The sequence below is a fragment of the Molothrus aeneus genome, chromosome 9, assembly GCF_037042795.1.
Source record: "Molothrus aeneus isolate 106 chromosome 9, BPBGC_Maene_1.0, whole genome shotgun sequence".
In the NCBI taxonomy this organism is placed as follows: Eukaryota; Metazoa; Chordata; class Aves; order Passeriformes; family Icteridae; genus Molothrus; species Molothrus aeneus.
In genome coordinates, this window is record NC_089654.1 from 17875696 (window position 1) to 17898244 (window position 22549).

Sequence of the window (22549 nt, forward strand, 5' to 3'; positions counted from 1 at the left end):
GTAAGTCCAAGCATGATTCTCATTACTTTTATCCTATGGTGTTTGCAAACCTGGTGTCAATAAATTGAGAATGCGATCTCCTGTGCATAAACCACATCTTAGTTTTCAATTTATGGAAGTTTTTCAGACTCTGATATTTAATGGGCAAACACAAGAAAGCAGTTATAGCAGATTGCACAGCCTCAAATAATGCAAATGCTATAGGACAGTGATGGGAATGTGCAACATTAAGCCAGCCTTTCATGGTGTTATGTGAATTGCACTGGCTCAGCTAAAATGGAAAACTTAAACATTTATTTTATATTTACATCTTCAGCACACACTTTTCCTAGTTATTATTTTACTTCTGTCTTTCCATCCTTGCCATCCTTCCATCGATTGAAGTATAAATACTCTCACTGCCATTTGTGATGTTCTGAAATGAAAATTTCAAGACAAGAGAACAAAATATTGTTATTCAGGGTTAGGGTCATTGCTCCGTCTGTTGTCTGCTGTGTTTTACACAACCAGTATTGTACTGCATGTACAACTAGGAAGGACCAGTACAGTGATGTTTCTTGCAAGTGCTTCTGACACTTCTGAAGACTTTTTGAACACAACTTCTGACATGTCCTCCCCATGTGTTCAAGACTTCTGTACCAGTACTTTCTCAGTTTCTATTCTGAATTAAAATGAATTCCTGTCTATTTACATGCTTGATGTAAGTAAACAAAATTTCCAAGACCGAGTCAAATGAGACAGTATATTAAAATGCATTTCTCATTGTCCAACTCTGTGATAAGATTCTTATGCAAGCCTTTGGATTGCAGGGTAAATAGATACCCATTTGATCTGTTCATGTATAAGACACAAAATCTGATTCAATTTTCTTTTCATAGTAAATGTTTGACACTTTAGGTACCAAATAGATGATACAAAAGTTGACTCTGAAAGTACAGGCTGAATTCATATACAAATGCAGGCATGATAATGATTTTCAGGCTCATTTTTTATGTTAGCATTACACAAATGCAACCAAGGAAGTGATTAGTACATTTCTCTGTTGAACTTCTGAGACATTAGTTTGTGTATTATTACTTGCAACTAGCTTTTCAATTTTACTATTATTTGCCTTTCTCACTTGGTAAGGACAAAATATCAGATTGATGATTTACATTTTATGTGGGGAAAAAATAGGAACTGCAAGAAGGTTGGTCTGTGAATTCTTATAAAAACATCAGAGAAGCTAAACAGCTTTAGCTCTTTAGTTCCAGAAATTAATGTATAATATTGTTTTCCAAAAACACAGCATCATCTCATGGCTTTAAAAATGACTGTGGGAAAAGCACATAAGTCTATTTTGTATTAAAATGAAGCAGAAAGTATTAATTCCTGCTTGCCAAGATGCCCATGTGAATTTGTGATAGGTGTCTAAATGCGGAGGTAAGTAATAAGCAGGTATTGACTTCTATTGAGATCAGTATCGAGATTTGTTGACCCAAAGAGGTTACAATTGACTGAAGAGTGGGGCAGTAAATCTTGTTATTGAACAAAAAGCTGAAGTCAATATATGTATTATTATAAACATTTTTCTTTTGGAAGAGATAATAAGGGTGGAGTGGTTTAAAGCTTTAGATTTATACAGCTATGATAGCATACGGTTCTTTTATATAGTCACAGGAGGAAAATGCCTGGAGGGAGGTTGTGGGGGTATTTTTGGTGGGTTTTTTTTTTTGGTTTGATTGTTTTTGGTTTTTTTTTTTTTTTGTTTGGGGTTTTTTTTTTTTTTTTGTGTGTGTGCCTTTTTAAAAATTTTATTTATTTATTTTTAATACAGCTTCACCAATCATGCCAAAGCAGTAAAGCCTGCATCAACTTTCACATCATAAACCCTTATTCTCATTGTTTTATAACTCAGCTATAAAGGTTATTTTCAGATTGAAATTTGGCCTGCAAGCTCTTTGGCTAAGAATCATTTTTCCCCAGAAGGGTGAAAGGAATAAAGATGATCTATTGAACTATTTATTGAATTTTAGAGGAGCACAGAAAATACGTGTTGTGATTTTTATATAATTCAAGATTTAGATTGTATTCCTTATTGAATATTATTTTCTGCATAAAGCTAGGATTTACTTGCTCATAAAGGTGGCGGCTGAAAATGTTCTTTCAGTACTTTCAAACACTTGCTAATATTAATCCATGCCTTGTATTGTAAACAAGTATGATTTTTATGATTTTTATATTTTAGTCCATTCTATTATGCTCTGGTCAGTACATTATATTTTAGGTTATTGCTTGAAAAAATAACGAGGAGACAGAGCATAGAAGTAAAGAGAAATCCATCCATCTGAAGACACTAAACTTATTAATTAAAATCACATACATCCTATAGTGAGTGACTGACTGAAGAAATAGCTGTTAAATTGCAATTTTATAACATTTATATCTGTTAGTATCTTGACTGCTGGTAGAAATGATCCTTCAGTAACTCAAAAACCCTCTAACAAAAATAATTTGTTGCTTTCCATTGCAGAAACCATCTGCCTCCTTCCTTAGTTCACAAGACCCTCTTATGTTTCTCTAGGAATCGGGAACTTGTACTAATTTAGGAGACTCACTGAATCTCTTTAGCAGCACAGGCTATGATGACTGCATCAAACATCTTCTCTGCTCTTTGCACTGGCTTGCTGTGAATGTAAAAACAAACCCCAGGTTGGCACCCTTGTCCTGGAGCCGTTTGGTGTCCTGGTGTCAGTGCCCAGGGGCTGCCCCAGGCTGGCAGTGGAGCCTGGCTGTGCCCAGTGCCCTGTACCCTGCCCTTTGGGGCAGGAGGGGAGCTCCCTTCTGCACAGGGCAGAGAGGAGTAACCACCCCAGCCAAACCCCGGGTCCCAGCTCTGCTCTGCTGCCTGGTGAGGTTCTCCCTGCTGCTGCCACTCGATTCAGTTCCCTTCTGTGCTCCCACTCTGGTGGCATCCCTTGCAGTGGCATTCTGAGCTGGGAATCACTGCACTGTGGCTGATGGCCAGGACCTTTCCCCTCCTTGGAGAAGTTCTCCTGCTGTCTCTGTATAACTTCATGGAAATATCATGGAAATTATCTGCTCTTCTGTCAGACCTCAGTATGATGAGAGAGACCTTGAGAAGTGTACCTCCCACAAGAGCAGTATTTCCAAATGACCTGCAGAAAAAAAACCAGACTTGTTTTGAATTGAATGCTATTTCCTCTCTCTGTTTATGCAGTTTCTGTTCTGGAAATGTGTAGGAGGGAAGGGTAATTGTCTCATCCTCAGTTTTGCCCCATTTTAAATATCCATGCAGATAAGCTCTGTTTCTCTAACTAAAATGATGTGACCTGAGGCCTTAGCTTTCCACAAGGCAGACAATTTCTTTTGGTCCTTTGACTTTTGTCCTTTAAGTAGCAAAGAGTGAAAATACAGAATAAAACATTTTGTGATCCCTGAATATGTCATAGCTACATTTTCCTCTGTAATGTGGAGTGACCTTTGTGCTCATGGTGCATCAGGAGTGCATCTGGCTGGGGATGCTGGTATTGGCACACAGTGCAGTGGCCTTCCTCCCAAACATCAGTGAGAAGCTCAGCTTGCACTCTTACCCAATATGGACAAGCAGACTGGGACATTTTTGCTTATTTCAGCACAATTAAATAAATTACTCTGTTTGAGTTGATGTTTGAGTTTAGCTAGAGAAGGTTGCTATGAAGAAGTTTGGCTTAGAGTACCTTGGGCTCCAATCACCATCTACCAAATCTATGGATTTTTGTGCTTTGTCTGAGGCTTTTCATTCAATACAAGATAATGTACTTCAACACTGTCTCTATGGTGTATGAAGGAATTTTTTTTTTCAAAAGCATGCATGTCCCTGGAAGCATGCTTTGAGAAACCACAGCATCTGGCTATACTTTGCCCACCTTACTGCAGTTTCTGTCTGTAGATGCTGATGCATTTAAATTAGTTGCCATTTCCAAGCTATTATAATGGCTTTAGATGAAAATCTTCTATAGCTACAAAGTGCCCACAGATTTATTCAAACCTACTGAAACTTCATTCATTTCCATTCCCAAGACAGCTTCCAGCCTTCCCCTATGGATATGCATGCTGTTTAATGGCACATGAATTAGCATGTCTGCTTGTTGGCACCAGTGTGGTAATGGTGGCAGTTGCTGATAAAGCTCATTAGATGGAAATAAAGGATCTCAAGTAAGTTAATGGTGAAAAACATCTGAATTTAGTAGGACAGATCTGTGAGTATAAAATGAATGTGTAATATATTGAGCTTCAGCATGATCAGGCTCTGGCTTCTTCTTGTGGGGAGATTTTCTTAAATTCAGTTTTTATGTAATTTTATTTTAGAGAATCACCTGCTTTTTGGTGTATGAGCTGTCTAAAAACTTTGCTGGTCTCTATTTAAAATGTGCTTATAGCAACTGAATTGGAAGCTGGATTTGTGAAGTTGAAGGCAAAATCTACTTATGATGACATCCATTTCCTAAAGCTTGTGCTGGCCAGCTCTGCTGCTTCTGAATGAGATACACCTTTTTGAATATATACTATTTAAGCACAGTATTGTCAGATAATAAAAAAATACATATTCAACCAATAAGCATAGGGTTGAATGTCCCATCTGAAAATGACAGCTTCTTTTCCAGTTTGAAAATATTGCTTCTGCTCTCATTTTCCCATAAGTACACCTTTGCCTTCATTGGTCATACTGGACTACTTTTTGTTTACAATACAAGGTAATATGGTGTCAGAACAGGGCCATGCTTATCTATAATATGGTTTTTAGAAGAAACATGCTAGGGTGATGTATATGGGGCTTATTAGTGTTCACAAAGACAGCCAGATCATGATTGATTTGATCATAATTTGCTCCTTCTGATTTTTCACTCTTCAGAAATTAGTGTGTTTAAGCTAGAGATGTGCTGCTCTCACCACTGTTTGCCAGAGTGGGATTAATAGTAGAATAGTAGAATAATACCAGACAAACTTAAGTGGTAAAGTTACTTACTTTTTAAAAAAGAGATGGAATTAGTGGGTTATGTGGGTGAAAATCTTTCCAAGTATCACAAGCCTTGTAAGCCCAAAGAACACTTTTATTATAGTCAGTGGGGGATGTTCAAACAATGAGAAGTTGAAGAGCAAAATGTGATTCTAGCTGATTCTTGATCTTGCTGGGGGAGGCAGTGCTTTGATTTCTTTCAGGAAAGCACAGTGCACACCTGTGGTATTATATAAAACATTACATAATTATGAGAATAACACCCTGAATTTTCTCCCTCCAGCTCTGGCCTAGTCCACCTTTAATGAAGCAGCAAGTGTATGGGGATTTATGTTCAGATCTGTCTTTGTGCCTTAGCTTGCAAAGTGTGTGAGTTTATACATGTTGCCCTTGGCATTTATTTTCTGGGGTTGCTTTGCTTATTTCAGGGAGAAAGCCTAGTAATGTTCCCTTAAAATAAGTTTACTATTCAGGCCAGATTGTTGCCTTTTCTTTCCTGCCATGCTTGCAGCCTAATTGTATTTAATATCACAGTTCAGGGCTTTCCTCTCTCTGCTCCTTGTCACTCAGAGATATTTAAAAGAGGATTTAAACCAGTTATTTTTTGTACTTAATCCTTGATCCCTTCTGCCCGCCCCCTGCCCAAGCTTGCTCATTCACTGGAAATAGCAACCTATGTCCACATTTTACTGCTCTAGTTTATAGTAATTTTGTCTTATGCCTTTGGAGTATAAATGATTGTTCAATTCAGACATTCAAAATGAAAGTGAAGTTGCCAGTGGAAACGGGTGACTCATTATACAATGAGTGAGTACAAATAAAAAGGTGCCTGAGTATAATAATCAGAAGATATTGACTTTTGCTGAGGTCAGGATCACAATTTATTAACCCAAGAGGTAAATATTGACTGAAACTTTGGGTAGCTTTTTTTTCCCCTCTTTTCCTTATAGCTGAGAGAAGACTGTAGAGGATTTACTAAATAACTGCATCTGCCTGCACAGTGAGATGGAGACTTTTGCATTTTGCCTGCAGTTTTATGCTCATCTTTTGTTCTGGCTCTCCCAAGGGCAAAACGATTTATAGCATATTTTAGAGGAATATTTAAAATCATGCTAATTGCTGTTTCTTTGTCATTAATTCTGCTCTTGACAAGCCAGAATCCTTCTTCTGAAAGCAGGTTTTGCTTCTGAGAACTTCTTCAGATGATCCCAGCCCCAGACTGGCTGTCTGCAGTTTCCCTCCTGTCCTGGCCATTGCCCTGTCTGATGTCTCAGGGATCATTTTTTGTGTGTGTGTCTAAGAACACCAGGGTACTGAAGCAGCCATCAGACAGATGCCCTTGGGAATGGTGACTCCTTGTGCTGCTGACATTCTGTTCACTCTCTAGAAGGGGCTGTACAATCAAATTATTTGCCAGAGCAGAAAGAAGCAGCTCCCTCATTTTAGCTGAAAGGAGCACCCTGAAAGCTCTATTCTGCTATCTTGGAAAACCAGGCTTTTCCAGGTTTCCTCCCTCTCTGACTGCTCTGTGTCTTCTAGGGAGTACACAGTTGGTGCTGAAGGGTGTATTTGGGATTTGTGTTAGGCAGTTGAGCCTTTTCCGAGCAGGGCACTTAGGTGCTTTTCATTCAGTCACATTTTTTGTTTGTGCTTACTTGTTGTTTTTTTTTTTCTAGTCACATGAGTGGCATTTTGCAGGGCCTGGTCCCTGCCTCAGGAGCCACATGGGTGCAGGGCTGGCTGGGGACCAAGGGGTGTTGGCTGCCAGGTGCCACCTCACAGCTGCTCCCACCACACCTGGGCAACATTTGGAGCCCTTGTCCTTGCTGTCTTCCAATCTAAAAGAAATGGTGTAGAGAGAATTAATGTGACTTTTTACTCTTACAGGCTAATTTATAGATTTGCTTCTTTTCTGTCCTGCCTTTCCTCCCTCTCCTTTTCCTTCCCCTTCCCCAGACTTTTATTTTGTCAAATAATCTGCCTCTTTTTCTGTGTTCTCATTGCCCATTGTCTTGTGGTTTTTCTTCTGCATCCTCCTCAGAGTAAGATCTTTTTCTGTTTAGAGTCTGATTTACATGAATAATGCCTCAGGATAATCAGGTAGGATTGAATTTTTCACACAATTTTAAATACTACAAAAGCTCCAGTGAGCTTTTAGCAGGAGAGGGCTGCTTAGTGAGCACTGGAAAAGTGTTCTGAACCCGTTGGTAAAATTTATCTGTGAAAAAGAGACTGCAAAGTATTAGTATCAAATTGTTATATATGGGAGCAAAGTCTTAAATCAAACTTTGTAATCCGTGGATTTTGGTGGAAGTGGGGATATCTGCATTGCAAACATAAGCCTACTGAAAATACCTCCCTACCACTGCAGAGCCTTCAGAGTGGATCCACAGATTCCTGAGCATTCATGGACCCCAGACTGGAAGCTAAGCATAAAATCAGGTTAATGTTCTGGGAGGATCTTCCCTGCTGAAGCTCAGCTTTGCTGAGCTGAGGAACCTGCCCCAAATGGTGACACAGGCTGATTTAAACAGTGCTTAAATCACTCTGTAGTGTTAGAGACTCTCGTGCTTCTGCTGCACCTTGGAGACTCCAAGTCTGTTCTGCACACTTCTGTGTGTCTGACTTGTGTCTGGTGTAATGCAGCCTGCATGACCCCATCCATGGACTCCCATTACCGCCACCAGTGAGGCCCATAAAACACTTTTGGGCTCAGACCAAAGTAAAAGGGCCAGAGGAAATGAGTTTAAAAGCCTGAGCGCATCTCCCAATGGACATAACAGTCCACATCACAAAATTTATATACATAATTTAAAATAATTGGCAACTTTAGGAAGCAAAGCAAAGAGCAAAATGGAGCTACTTTAGCTGATTATTTGTGATCACCTTTTGTCTCAGATGTTTCTGTAAGGAAAATCTCGCCTGTTTGGTAGTTCAAATCACTAGTGCTGAACCTGAACTACTCTTTTTTCTGCCCTAAATGAGAATCACGCATTCACTGTCTATTTAACAAGTGCATTTGCAGTATTTTTGAATTTAAATGATTTGTCTCCCTTTATTTCCCAACGCTTAGGTGAAGACTCTGTCCCCAGGCTCTGCTACCTCTCTATAGCCCTCTAAGTACTTCATATGAAAGGTCATAGGCTCACAATACTGACTCCTTGCAAAGTTCAACTGGCTCTCTTTTGTAGGCTAAAGCCATTCCCCATCTCTGTAGCAAGGGAGGTCCCCTGGCAGCAAAACAAATGTGGTTAGTTATGTGTGGCATGAACCTCAGCTGCAGTGGGAGCTGAGCTCCGGAAAACATGTAATGGTAATGTATCGAGAATTACAAGGCTAACCCATCAGCCTCTCTCAAGAAATTTAACTCTGAAATGTTTTATTTTGCCTAGGGAAAGTCTATTTGGGTCTATCACCTGGTTTCCAGGAAGGTCCAGCACTCCTCCCTCCCCTGCTCCTTAGCAGGACAGATGGCATATAAAGAGGTCAAAGAGACTACCAGTGTCATGCCATAAATCAGTGGTTCAGCTTAAAGGAGAGCCCAAAAGGCTTCTGCTCATCTGGTGTAAACTGACTCATTCTGCTGCAGTCAACAGAGGATCTGACAGCAGCAGATTTGCCTCAAGAGCTTCAGAATTCCTACTTTAGGTTTATCTAACTGGTATTTCAGACATTCTTTCTCTGTTGTCAATGGCAGAGATTTTATTAATATCTTAATAAATATATTTCAACTACTGCTTCATAGAATATCCAAACTTCCCCCCCGCCCACAAATAAGATGTTACGTATATGTGATTATAAAAATACCAGTAGCCAATTTAGTTTAATTTAAATTTAGATTTTGCCCTAAACAAATACTGATGTGCCCTGCATATTTTTACTGCCAGATCATGATTTACTAACTCCGTTTTGGGGGTTAAAGAGAGTATGACCTTGCCCCATATTAATATTTAAAGATTACCGTGCACATGAAATCGGATGCTGACACAAGTCTCAAAGGACTAAGAGGTTTTTAATCTTTAGAAGAAGCAGTGCCACACTGAAATATGTATTACTACATTCAAAACAGAGCATGTAACAAATGTCCCACTAGCAGGCATCAGAGACTGCAAATTTCATTCAGTGTAATATGGTCCACAAATACCAACTTGTTTCCAGAAGGGAAATTGCAATGCCACTAAGGCTGATGCTTGACACCATAGCAAAGGCCAGCAGCGGTATCTCAGACACTGAGGTAAAAGAGTTTGCCATCCAGTTCTAAATGCAGGAGCCATTTAGTGCCCTTTTCAAGGCAATAGATAGATTTTACTCTTTCAAAAAGGTGAAAGTTTATGTACATGTCTTTTCAAATGCAATTTAGAACAGTTTAGGAACCATGTGATCCTTTGGTTTTTTTGTGCGTTAGCATAGCCTAACACATTAAAACCTCCTGATTTTCTTTTAATGCAGTAAAAAAGAAAGCCAGAGCTGCTTTAATAGAAAACAGAAACAGCTGATATCTAAGATAAATGAATAATTTGATGCCTTTTTTAAGAGTTATTTTCTTTAAAAAAATTCAAGCTTAGCCTATCAGCATTTTTAACACGTCTTTCCAGTGCACCTAAGCTTCAAACAAAAATATGAACTGGCAAGCTGTAGAAGAGTCTAATTAGTTTCTCATTGCATTTTGGGTGTACTCAGTTTGTTTGAAAATGCTGTAGGTGAGGTCTCTAATTACAATAGTTCCCATGTTTTGATAACGTCATGCAGGTGTTACAGGACTTGAAAAATCATGACCAAATGGCTCTATCCAGTCTCCTTTTTTGGTGAGTGACAGAGGTGGCAGACTCCCACTCCTGGTCTCTTGTCATAATTCTGACAGGTAATTGCAGACTGGTGCCTCTGGGAGCTTGCTATGGTGCTGCCAGAAAGCACTGGTCTGGTTTGGAGATAGTTCAACCAAAAGTTAGATAGATGTAGAAGAATTTGGGTAGTAGAGGTTTCCAGCCCTGAGGAATTGGAGCCTGTGAATGTGTGTGTTCATTTCCCAAATCATCAGCTGAGGGTCACCACTATGCTTGCTGATGTGGGGGTGATGTCCCCACCTCCACCACTGGCAGTAGTGATCAAAAGGAAAAGGAACCAGACCTATTGGTAGGAAGTTAGGGAGGCAGTGCTGGAAAATTTGGTGCAAGGAGAGCAAGAGCATCCCTTCCTGGAGAGGCAGCTCTCCTTGCCATGGGGTGTTGAAGGCTGACCATCCTCTCCCTGTTGGCTGTGCTGTTGATGCAGCATTGTAGTAACCTAAACCTCACCTGGACATTTCACAAGCAGGGTACACTTTCTTTGTTTTTTTAAAACCATTAAGGCCTTTTAACCTTCCTTTTCCCTTAGCATGCCTGTCCTAGACCCCTCCTCTTTCTGTTTGTGTCCTCCCTCAGCAAGGTCATGGGAGCAGATGCCAGAGAAATGTGCACCTTCTGAGTTGAAGTAAAAGGGGACAGGAAAAACTGCATGAAGACTTCTGCTTTCAGTGCTTCCCAAACATGTGGTCTCACTTCAATACATTTGCCAGTCAGCTAATCTATTTTTCTCTAAATTTGGTTGTCTTGTCAGATTTTGTGGGGGCAATATTTATTGGAAGTTTTTTGATCACTGTAAACACAATTTGATCTATTTTATCCAAAATGAGTGTTTTTCTCTGCATTACTTACTTAGAACTTCAAACTGCTAAGTCTCAAAAAAAGAATTTCAGTGAGTCACAAGTGCTGCAGAATGGCACGATGCCCTTCACAGAAATAACAACTACAGATGCGTAGAAAAAAAATTAGAATTTGAGAATCTGAAGTTCTTTGCAAAATCTGCAACACTTTTATTATCAGCATTGCTGATAGTACAAATAAGGCTGAAGCAACAGATAAGTGTTCTGGTCCAATGAATTCACCTACTGCTTATGATCCTTCCAGTCGTATTTTTAACTGTTTTGGCATTCCCCATTAAATCTCCCTAAACAGTCTTCTTGCTGGTTCAGTGCTCTCGACCAGGAAGCTTGTGAGTTTGTGAGGATTTGTACTTGATCATGAATGATTCATGAAATGAGCTTAGAAAACTAAGTTTAACGTCTTATTCAATGCTGAGGAAAAAAAAGAGCATCTTCTCCCATACTTGTAACAACTTGGCTAAAAAGGAAGAGTCTCAATGTCTCATTTTAAACACTGAAATTCAGAGCATCTGTTGCCTTTCCAGCTAAACCTCATCTCTACTAAGAAGCAAGAGGAAGCATTTTAATTTACTACTGTAGCTGGTTTTGTTTTTCATTCTGCTGATCCGTTTGACCACATCCCAGCAGCAGGCACAGCTGGGCTATTGGGGCACAGCTGACAGCTGGGAACTGCCCATGCTGGTCACCATTTCTCACTCTCCTTTAACCATGTGTTAGATTTTTCTCCAAAAGCTATGTCTGAGATGAGTTGATCTTGCTTATATTTTGCAACTGATTCTATATGCTCCTTAGGACAACAGAAAGCTTAAACCCCAGGGTGTTATATTCTAGTGCCCCTCTCTCCTCCTCCTCTCCCTTGACCTCTCTCTCTGTGCATGGCAGACAGAAGGGTGTGTTTGGCACTCATAGCCTGGGAACACACAGCACCATTTCCTGCCATGCTTATTCCACACAGACCATGTTTGAGTCTTGGTTTTCACGCCAGTGAAATGGGGATAATTGTGTTGCTTTGATGTGCTGATAAAAGTACCTTGTGAGAGCTAAATATTTCTTTGTGGAACATGCCATGGCATGTTTGGAAACTCTGTATAGCAAAGGGTAGGAAGACAGCAGAGACATGGATCTGATGCAAAAAAATCAGGACAAAACAGAGAAGGAGGTCCATGGTTATTCCCTTGCTGTCCTTTGTCTCCTATTCTAGATCTGCAAGAGGATAAGGAATTTTTTCCTCTTCCTTTGCTGAATGAAAAGACGACAACACAGCCTACATCTAGGGACACCTGCTGAGAGAATAAAACATAATAAATATGAGCATGCTATGGTGAGAGACATATTTTTCTTGTACAATAGACATTTTGATCCAGAGTTACAGAAAGTTTAAACCCGTAAATTAAAATCAATTCAAATGGTTTTGTTATTCAACCTGAGTTTTTTTTTGTTGTGCTTTGCAGTTTTTTTAAGCTGGAAAATTTTTGATCTCATGGTTAATAGAATTATGAAAAAGAAGAAAGTACTTCTAAATAAGGTCTTCTAAGGTGTCCCCTGGGACTATGATTTGAAACTGGTCTTGCATTAATTGCAGTTTCTCTGGCTGTTTGTTAGGCCATTGCCATGCTGCGTTAAGGTCTCGATGCTTTTATCTAGCCCTCCCCTATTCCCTGTTTGTTCTTCAGCAAGGATGAGAGGAACCCTTACAGTATGCAAATACATAATGCTTTCTATGCTTCTTTCTTTAGAGACATAAAAGGATTTTTTTAAAAAGGCAAGTTGAATACATGGCAATAAAGACATAAATCTTCAGAAGCAGGCAAGCTACACTCCCTCTGCACTTCACAAATGAAGCATGGTTTTTGCAAAGAAAGAGTTTGTTAGGAGAACCAGAGGAAGCAGGATTTCCATAATGATTTGCAAGAAAGAATTCTGTAACACATGGCACTGTATTTCCTTCAGAACTGCAATCCCCTTGGGACCACATTCTTTACTACTTAATCACTGCAGTAATTAGAGATGATGTTGGCAAGTGTTCATTGAACGTTGTGTCATTTTACATCTTAAAACATTTTGGTGTTACTTTCCATTTCCTTTATTCGGTGTGTTCATCCCCTGGATGATTAGACACAGCTGGCCTTTGCTTTGGGACCAGGTCAGTTTTGCAATTAAGAGCTGTATTGGTCTGCACTGATAAAAACAGGGACTAAGTAGTTCTATTTATGGTTTATAAATTACTTTTCCACCAAAAATTTTTTATAATGACTTGGACACGAGAGACTTGATGTGAAACAAATCTGAGCGAAACAGGATTCCAGCCACAAAAAATGGCTCTGTCCTAAAGCAAGCCTTCAAATGTGGAAAACTGCAGTAACAAAGTCTGAAGATGAGACTGCATGAAGCAGAGCTCTGTAGATGGAGAATGAGGTTGCAGTACCAAAGCTGTGTGCAGAATGTGGCTGTGATTATGAGGAGTGCCCTGGAGGTGTGGGCAGCAAGGGGCAACCATCAGCAGCATCTGCCTAATGCTGCTCCTTCCCTCTCTGCTGCTCTGTATAGGCTGGTCAATGTGATGTCAGAAGAGGAGAAAGGGAAAAGTGAAAGGGCTGTTCAACCCCTAAATCTGTCAGTTGAAACTTCTGTTGGGAAGGTTGGGGGGATTGCGCTTGAGGTATTAATAATACATCTGGAAATAGTGCAGCCTGACACTTCTCTGCATTTCAGGTCTGTGCCTGAACCTGTCACTTCAGAAAAGTAGGAAAGGGTCTTACAAGATATTATAATAGCTGAAGACCACAGGTGTACGTTTCAGTTTTCTAAAATCCAAGTATCATTAACTATGTTGAGGGGCATATCAAGGAAACAGTGCATGGTGGAAGGTCCCTGCACTGCTCTTGCAGGCTCAGATTGTCCTTTTACACTCTAGAGCTTAATCTCCATTTTTTGAAATGTTCATGTGTCTGTTACTTTTTTAAAATAGGCTTTGATGAGGCACTGAAGCCTTTCAAAGGTGAGAGTGGAGGGTGCAGCAATGGCCTGGCTGTGATGCACACTTGGCCCTGGCCCCTCAAGGTGTTTGAGCATCCTTTCAGCTGGGCAGGCATTGCAGTGCCTCTCATAATTTGGCTTGGTCTTGGATAAAGACTCTTTCCACTTTCAGTCTCATTTCTTGCAGACTGAAACAGAAAATTCATCAGATGTAAAGTTCAGCTTAAATGACAATTTGTGTGACTAATGATCTTCTAAAAGACAAGGTGGTAGATTATGATGTCTTTTGAAATGCTTTCAGAGGAGAAAAACGCACAGTAAAAATTATATGACAAATATAAAAAAGGGAAAAGAAAACAAAGTTAGTAACATAAGCAAGCACTAGCAGCCATTATGCTTTTAAATTATCTCTCCACAGCCTACAAATCTTTGCTTTGACTCACGCAGACCATACATCTAGCAAAGAGAGAAATAATATTTTTTATTCCCACTCAATTATAACTGATATACTACTGTATCATTTTAAAATGTGTGAAAGCTGAAAAGTACACACACGCACAAATTTAAAATGGCAGGCAAGGAACCGCATATTAAAAGTGAGAGAACATTCTGAGCTGGTTTCATATACATCCCTTTCTCCCCTTCTGTGTATGTTCCAGGCAGGCAGAAAGTACTAATGAAAATTGGTAATGAGTAATAGCTCAAAACCAATTAAAGAAAATTACCTCTCCTTTTAATTCTGCTTACAAGCCTTTTCTGCAATATTGATTATTTTCCAGAGGTAAGTGATAGTATCTATTCTTTCTGCAATTAATCCATATGTTCATTTTGCATGGTGGTTTTAGAAATCCTCTGAGGTCCAGAATTAGGATACTGGTAGCTAGAATAGAGCTACTCCTGTGACAGTTTCTAAGAAAAAATCTGGCCAAAGGCTGATTGTGCTGCTGCTGTGACAAAGACATCTAGTAGTGTATTAGTTGTCTGACATACTAGAGGACAGGTTCTGGAATAATTTGAAACTAGAATTAAGATTGCACCTGGCCAATAACTTCCTTCCTCCAACACTAGTACTGAAAATTCCAGAGCTGTGGCTACATGGCAAATGCATGACAACACCACTGTTCATGATTTTGTTTGCTACTCTTAAATAATTCTGATATTCCTTTTTTTCTTCCATTTCAGAGTCTGTCACTTAGGAATATCTTCCAAGAGATGATGCTAGTTTTGTACTGAAAGTTGTATCTCTCAGTCTTTGTTAGATTCATCACATATGCCCAACTGATACCAAAAGGAGGAACGTTTTTAAGCATTTTTATGTAGACAATTCAAGCACTACTTTCTTTCCTGTTTTTCCAGTGCAAAAGCTCCAAAATCACCATGAGGCAGGAGGTGTTATGGGATGCACCTTCAGCAAAGTGCTGAACACAGTCTGAGTGGCTGCAAGGCCAGGTACCTTGATAGTGTAAATGGGAGTGTAAGAGCACTAGAGGTTCCCAAAGCTAGTGGCAATGGTACAATATAGACAAGTTTCTGTGTCTTACTTCACCTGTTTCCATTCCTTTTTGTGCTTTTACATCCATTTAATGGATTAATAACAACAGGATGGGCCAATCCCTGCTGTTCAGTCTGTCCAATATGACCAACCTTCCTTTTGTTTAGAAGGAACCTGAAAAGAGTAAACATGAGCGCTTACGGCTTGGCTCTGTCCTACAGCCCCTGTTACTGGGGAAACCTTTTGCAACCTTGGGAGCAGGGGCTTTGTCCCAGGCTTGCTCCCTCATGATTCCCCCAGGAGCCAGGATCCAGATGAAACCTAGAGGCAAGCCCAGTCCTTGCCTCTAGGAAGAAGGGCAGACTCTACTTTCTCCAGTATTCTGCAATGCTCTGTTCTTGCCTTTTTTTTTTTTCCCTCCTTTTTTTTTTTCTTTTTTTTTGTAATAAGAATCTCCTTGTAACACTTGAAGGCTGAGTTTAAAATCAGCCTGGAAAGACAAATGGCAGAAATACAGCTGACCTCACCAGGTTTTCTGCTTTTAAGCTCAGGATGCAGTTTGTTACTAGCTGTGGGAAAACAAAGCGAGCCAAGATGCATCCCTTTCTCATTGACATAAATGACCTATTTTCTTTTCTGAGGCTCAAGACACCCTGCTCCAGGCCTCCCCCCCAAAAAATTGTGTTCTATAGCAATGATAATTATAAACTTGCCTCTGCTTTTGGTCACTTTAAATCCACATGGTATTTCACACACTATTCTTTGTGCTGTCAAGCATACAGGAATTCTACCATGCTGCAAAAAACCCCCATACACTGTAAAAATGAGCTTCACTTTTTAAGTCATGTCAAGTAAATTGCCTTTGAGTGCATTATAAAAAACTGTTATACTTTCTAGGAGAAAAGTTTCCTATTCTATATTTTAAATTTCTATCTGTTTCTTCAGAAGATAGAAAATCTTTAAAATTAGAAATTATATTTGTCTATAAAAGCAGTATATTCAGAAATGTTCTCTGTATTTCAAATGTATTTTACACGAAGTTATAAATTACAACAGTGCCACAATTTCCAGATGTGTTTTATATAAATATGGATTAAGATAAATGTAGCAGGTTGAGCTAAAATTACCAATCCAAATTCTAATGCTTTTGATTATTCAGTTTCTGGATAAGAGCTTAAGTGCTGTTTCCTTTAAAGAGGTATACCCTGAAATGAGGGATGCATGTGCCTTCCAGCCAGGAGACCAAGCACAGCACAGGCTGAGAATCAGTAGCAGTTGTGCAGTGGGTTATGTCTGTGTGAGAGTTATTTATATCCCACCAGACTGTCACAAGGAGTGCCCCTCTGCTTGGGAGCCTTAGCAGCGAGGTCATGGGCTCCAGGCAGAGGGAGACTGAGTTTCCTTCTCAGCCTTTGATGGACTTTATCAGGCCTCTCTCTGTTACCATAGTTTCCATTTTGTTCTCTAGATAAGAAATGGAAATGTATAGTTCACAGAGGCCTTGATCAGTCAGTTGACATAGGGTCCCTGCCTGTGGTGAGGTTTAAGGGAACGAGAAGTAACTATGCAGAGTCCTGTTGTGTGCAGGTAAAAGTCTTTTCTTTCCTCCTTCCTTTTTTTCTTGCCTTGTTTGCTTGCTTTTAGCCATATCTCTGTTCACAGAAACTTGGTGGGACATCTGAATCACCTGCTAGGTAAAAGGATATCTTCACACAGTTTTACAAGAAGTATTGTCTAGTGATTGTGCATTCAGAAACTCAGCTGTTGTGTGCCCTTTAGTGAGCTTGTTCAGCTCCACCCCTTTTGGCTATGGACATTTTATTGGGAGTCCTACTCACATCACTCTTTTTGCACTACTGTTCCCTTCCTGTTCTTGGGCTTCCTGCACTTGCAGGTCCAGTCTGAAATTTCAGAGCAGCCAGGGCAGTGTCTGTACTGAAGCACTAAGAAGTTATAAAAGGAATGGCTGCAGTTAACCACCACTAATACTACCTCTCTTACAGAAACAGTCATTGCCTTCAAATGTCCCCTCCCTCCCTAAAATCCCAGGGAAGAATTGCTGTTCCTTACAGCACAAGAAAGGCTACATGAAGGTTAGGGACAAGCCTCCACTGCCCATTACTCTCCCTATTTTACTGTCAGTGGAAATTTCAGATCACTTTATTCCCATGCCAGTATCATTCCCCCTGCTTTCTTCATCTCTGGGCAGTGGCCAGGACTTTGGAGTCAATGCAAGTATTGTTGTGCAGAAGCAGTATTCTCTGTCACTGTTCCTTTTACCTTAATAAACAGATACTATCTGCAAGTGAAGGAAGGCAGTATGTGTTTCCTTTTAATTTATTTTGCAGGCACTGTTAAAAGGTAGGGAACTCATTATGTTCCAGCCAGACAGGAAGTTTTATTTACAATTTCTTACCTCAGTGCAGCTGTGGCAAATTATATCAGCCCTTCAATTCGTGCATTATCATTACTTCCTCACTTTCATACCCTTTCCAGAATTACACTACCACTGACCTGATGAACCCATTTTCTTTTAAAATCACTCCTATTTTCTGTTTAGTAATTGCTTGGGAAAACTCAACAGCAGTAGCTAAAAGAGCAGGCAGGTTGGCTGTGTATAATCTAAAGGTCAGTCTATTTTCAGGTACTTCTTCAGGGCTACTGCTGAAGAAAGCATGGAGCCATCTGTACCCATACAGGTGTCAGAAGTTTGTTCTCGCACACAGCACAAAAGGCAAAGCCAGGGAAAACAGCCACTGACTCCCCTGATGCCTCCTCTTTGATCCTGGAAGCTGCAGGGTGCCTGAGAAGATACTCATCCCAGGACACAGCAATTCACCTCCCACCTGCCCAGAAGCAGTGATTCACTTTTTGTGCTGTTGCTTTTAAGGAAGGGATCTCATTCCCATGCTCTGACAGCAGGACTCATAGATGGAGCTAGAGTGGATGGGTGTCAGTATGATAGGGATCAGAGGCTCTTTGAGGGTTATCTGCCTCTTCTGCAGAATTCAAAACTTTTGCAGTTTACCCATCTGTTCACCTATCCCTGCTAACTACATCATCATGGAACTATAATCCCAGCCTCCAGTTCTGTATTTGTGGACTACATCTATAGAAATGAGCTCCAGCAACACAGGATCTCTTCCCTTTTCTTGTGGCTCCTTAGCCCACTTCTGCCTCTACTTAAAAAACATGCTTTAACACCACAGATACCAAACCTCCAATGCTCCAGCTGAGCAAGGCAACATAGCAGGATGAAAAGCTTTTGCAATAGCTTTCCCTTCCAGCCCAAGGCCCTCTTTGGCTCCTTGCGTCTCCATCTCCATTGTATATTTTGTGCTCCTTTTACACAGTAACTAATATGCTAAATTATTAGTGAATATATTAGAGAAATGTACTCTTTTATTGAGTAAACTCTGAATTGCTGCTGCTCAGTTTGCTGTGAGTTGTGAGTTTGCTCTGAGTTATTTTTACCACTGAGAATTGCCAGGCTTTATACCATGTTTTGCACAGGAACTCAGCTGCCCTTTCACTGTTGTGTTTGTAGTTCCAAGGAAGCTGCCTGCTCTTCCCAGGTTTCTCTTTCTTTTTCACTCTTAGTATCCTGTTTAAATACAAGAAATGCAAATAAATGATTTAAATTCTGTATTTTGCAGGGAAACTTCCTGCTGAGACTTCACTTAGACCAACTGATATCTTCTCCCTGCCTGGAAAAAACCTTTGTTCTCGAGACTGAAGACAGGCACTTAAAAGTAAGCCTGTTTGGTCTGCCCCTATTAACCAGCAGTGCTGACAGAGAAAATTGCTTTTCCCCAATGTTCAGCACTTGAGAACCACAGGATTGAGATTGTTTATTCAGACTGCTTGATTCTTTGGTATCATCCAGTGGGACAGGCTGGGTCACTACTTGATTCTCATTTCTCTGCACATGAAGGTTTCAGCTCCCTTGGACTGCCATGAATCCCAATCCTGGTTTTTTCCTGACAGCCCCCCCAGGTTTCCATTGGACTTCCTGGACTGGTGGTCAGAGAGACCCCTCCCCTGGGCTCTGACCCCCTCCTCTGCTGGGATGATGGGGGAAGGCATCAGCACAGGCTGCCAGATGGCACCACCTGGGAGATTTTATGTTTCTTTTTGTGCTGCCCTTCTCTCAACAGGACAAGCTCTAGGGGCAGATAAGGATATATTAAGTGACTGGAAGATGTGCAATTGTCTCCTAAAAGGTATCAGTTCAGTATTGCTGCAGATGAGAGGCAACAGTTCTATTTCTGTCCTTAGTCTGAAATAATTTTCATTGGAATTGCTGAAGGTCCTTCTTTGCTGGATGGGACCTCTGTGTAATGCTAAAAGGAATATTCTGTTTAATGTTCTGTTTCCCAGCCCTTTGTCTTTCCTTCACCCAAGATAACTGCCAGCATGTTCATGAGTTTTTCATTTGAATGAAATTTTGCTCTAGCTGTGGGCAGAATATAGAAAGAAATCAATAGCTATTAAGATAGGTGATACTGCAGGATATGGGATCCTACTGGTAGAAAAAGCAAGGACCGTTCATTTATTCACATACCCGAGTGCCTGCATTCACAGTCTGACCTCACTGCCCAGGTCCTGCTCTTCCCCCAGGTTTTCAGTGGGGTTTTTTGTTGCCAAATGCTGAGCAGAGGATGTTTTGCCCGTTACATTCTGCTGTGTTCTGTGCTAGTTTCCTGTGAAAGTGCCTTCAGGTATTTTCCCAGGGCTCACATTTATTTGTTCAAGAACAAGTTAAGAAAGAAGAGTGACTGGAGGTTTTAAAACCCATTTTCTTTTTATCTAGTGTTCTGTTAAAGCTTTCCTCCTAAGCAGCTTACAATAATATAAACAACCTGCAGAAAAAACTTCCTGTCAATCTACTGCTATAAATTCCTGCAAGTCCAGGGGCTTCAGGAGCTGTATATTGCACCAAGAGCCCTTGGAGTCAGAGATAACTATCAGATAATTCACTCCTCTAAAAAATACTCCCCTATATTCAGTGTCAGTGGAGAGCAGGAGGGGGGAAGAGAAGATGGGAGGGGTGTGGAGGGGCAGGAGTGGGGTACCTGGCGCGTGGGACAGGCATGGAGACCAAGGGACACACGGGTACAGCAGCTGAGTAAGTGTTTGCCTCTCCCAGTGCCCCTGGCTGTTGCTTTACCAGGCTCCTTGGCTGCACACCTTCTGGTTGGCATAAAACGCACTTTTCTTTCTTCCAGCTTGTGTGGGTGCAGCACAGGATTCAGCCCCTGGGGCTGCTTTAGCACAGAGAGCAGCCATGGCTCTGTGCTGCTTCGGCTTTGGAGGGGCTCAGGAATAACGAGCAAAATCTAATTAAGAAGAGTGAAATACAGTAGGGTAAGTCAGCTGCATTGGAGTGTGAAATGGAGCCATTATAAAACAAAACACTGTACAGCAGCAGCTCAGGAGCTCCACAGCATTACAGGGTGCTGACAGACTTCCCTGGCACCTGAGTGGGAATGCAGCGGTGAGAGATGGTGATGGGTCAGGCTGCCACTGCCAGGGCAGTCATCTCCTGCTCCAAGGGGCAGCAGGACAGGGGACATGCCAGGGCAGCACATGGCCTGGCCAGGCTGGCACAGGAGGGATGGAAAGGGGCCATGAGAAGAGATGGAAAGGTGGCCGTGCTACTGGAAGAGGAGGGAAAGGAAAGCAAGCTGGGCAGTGAGGGGTGACCATGAAGGGCAGGTGTGGAGCAAGGCTGGGCCTTCCCTCCCAGAAAATGAAAAAGTCTGCAGCTATTAGAGCACAGGTTTCCTTCCCATCCGCTGGTAATGACTGTGAGAGCTGCTCTGCTCTGCTTGCAGGATGCCATGCACAGGGCAGCGTGGGCCACCACTCTGCTCTGGGAGGGATTCAGCAGCTCCATGTGTGTGCAAATTTGCCTCTTTGGTGACAATTTTTTTGAAAAAACTCCAAACAACACCCTCCCACAAACACTTTTTGAGCTGGCAGTGTTCTGAGATCAACAAGTAAACCTTTAAAATATACAAGTTGTGTTTGTTCTTCATGATGCTAGAATTTATGAAATTATAGGATTAGCTCTATTATTTAAATTGAATTTTTTAAAAGATGAGAAAAAATTGATCTTTCTGGAAAAATCTGTTGAAACAGGAAGGAATGGTTTCAGTATCCTTAGAATATTTTTTATAGTAATTGCTTGCAGTTGCTTCTCTCTAAAAGTTGGAGAAAGGGCATCTTGAATGCATTACAGTAAGTTCAGCCCAAGTGAATCTGCTTTCAAGTATGCTATAAAGGATACCCACACTAATAGGATTACTACAAAGAGAACTTGTTGTCTTTGTATTTAAAATCCTAAGGTTAATTTGTCTTAGTTCCACCCTCTAAAAATTTTTGTAACAAATTTCTATTGCCAGTCATTACTTAATGATGTTTCACTGTTAAATGCTCACAAGAAATATCTAACACCTGCTGGGAAAAATTATCCGTAAAGGTTATCTCAGTAAGGCATGGATGTAAAATGTCAAAGGACAACTTCATCTCTTTCTCCTCCTTCATCCCCCACCCTTTCAACAGGCAGGAAAACCAGGGGAACGTTTGCAAAGCTGTGCTTCCCTCCAGCCTCTCTTCTCTCTCAAGAGAGCCTTGGGATATACTTATTTAAGCTATCAGGTTGTCCAAAGGTAGAAAACTGAAGGCAGAGGAAATTAATAATTTACTAAAGCTCTGCTGGTGCACAGCAGACCACACCACCTACCACTGTCACTGAAGGACAACTGAACAATGAGGGCAAGGGGCACCTCCTGCCAGTGTGCAGGGGAGCAGCAGCCAGGTCCCTGCTGCCACAGGAGCACAGGTAGATTACCCCTGGATTCAGATGACAACTTGTTGGCTTCAGTCCCCTTTTCTGATGGTTTCAGCACTCTGCTGTTCTCTTGGTCTGGAAAAAATATGGCTAAATACTTCACTTTGTGACCCTCACAAACCCCACTGTATTTCATGCACCGACTTTTGTCTCAGTGGTATGTAGTAGGGTTTCTGATCCTGCCCCCAAAACCAAGACACTGCAGACCAACTGAGAGATTCAGATTCAAAAAGTGGGTTTTTTTGGTTTTTTTTTGCTACAGTTAGATATTTTGGGGGGTTTTGTGTTTGATAACTGCTAGTATTTGTGAATGCACCTGTTGATGTAGGTGGTAGACCTATGCAGGAGATCAAAGCTGCTCACAGAAAAATCTTTGCAGGATCAGTTTTATGTTATACCCCACATTTCTCCAAAGCAGCAAAGTAGAAAGTCTTTTTGCTTCTGAGATCAACATTCATTCTCCAGAATAGTCTAGGTGTTTGTTTTTAATCATCTGTGTTACTATCTGTGTCCTGTTTGTAGATG

At 40.9% G+C, this 22549-nt stretch overlaps 1 protein-coding gene across 2 annotated transcripts in view; it reads left to right on the forward strand.

Moving 5' to 3' along the window:
• The window catches only part of PTBP2 (polypyrimidine tract binding protein 2), a 185702-nt gene that overhangs the window by 36372 nt on the left and 126781 nt on the right, over nucleotides 1–22549 (forward strand). For both annotated transcript variants that reach the window (XM_066556189.1, XM_066556190.1), the window contains one exon: nucleotides 11902–12021. The gene's annotated coding sequence lies outside the window, so the exon portion shown is untranslated. The remainder of the gene's footprint in view (nucleotides 1–11901; nucleotides 12022–22549) is intronic.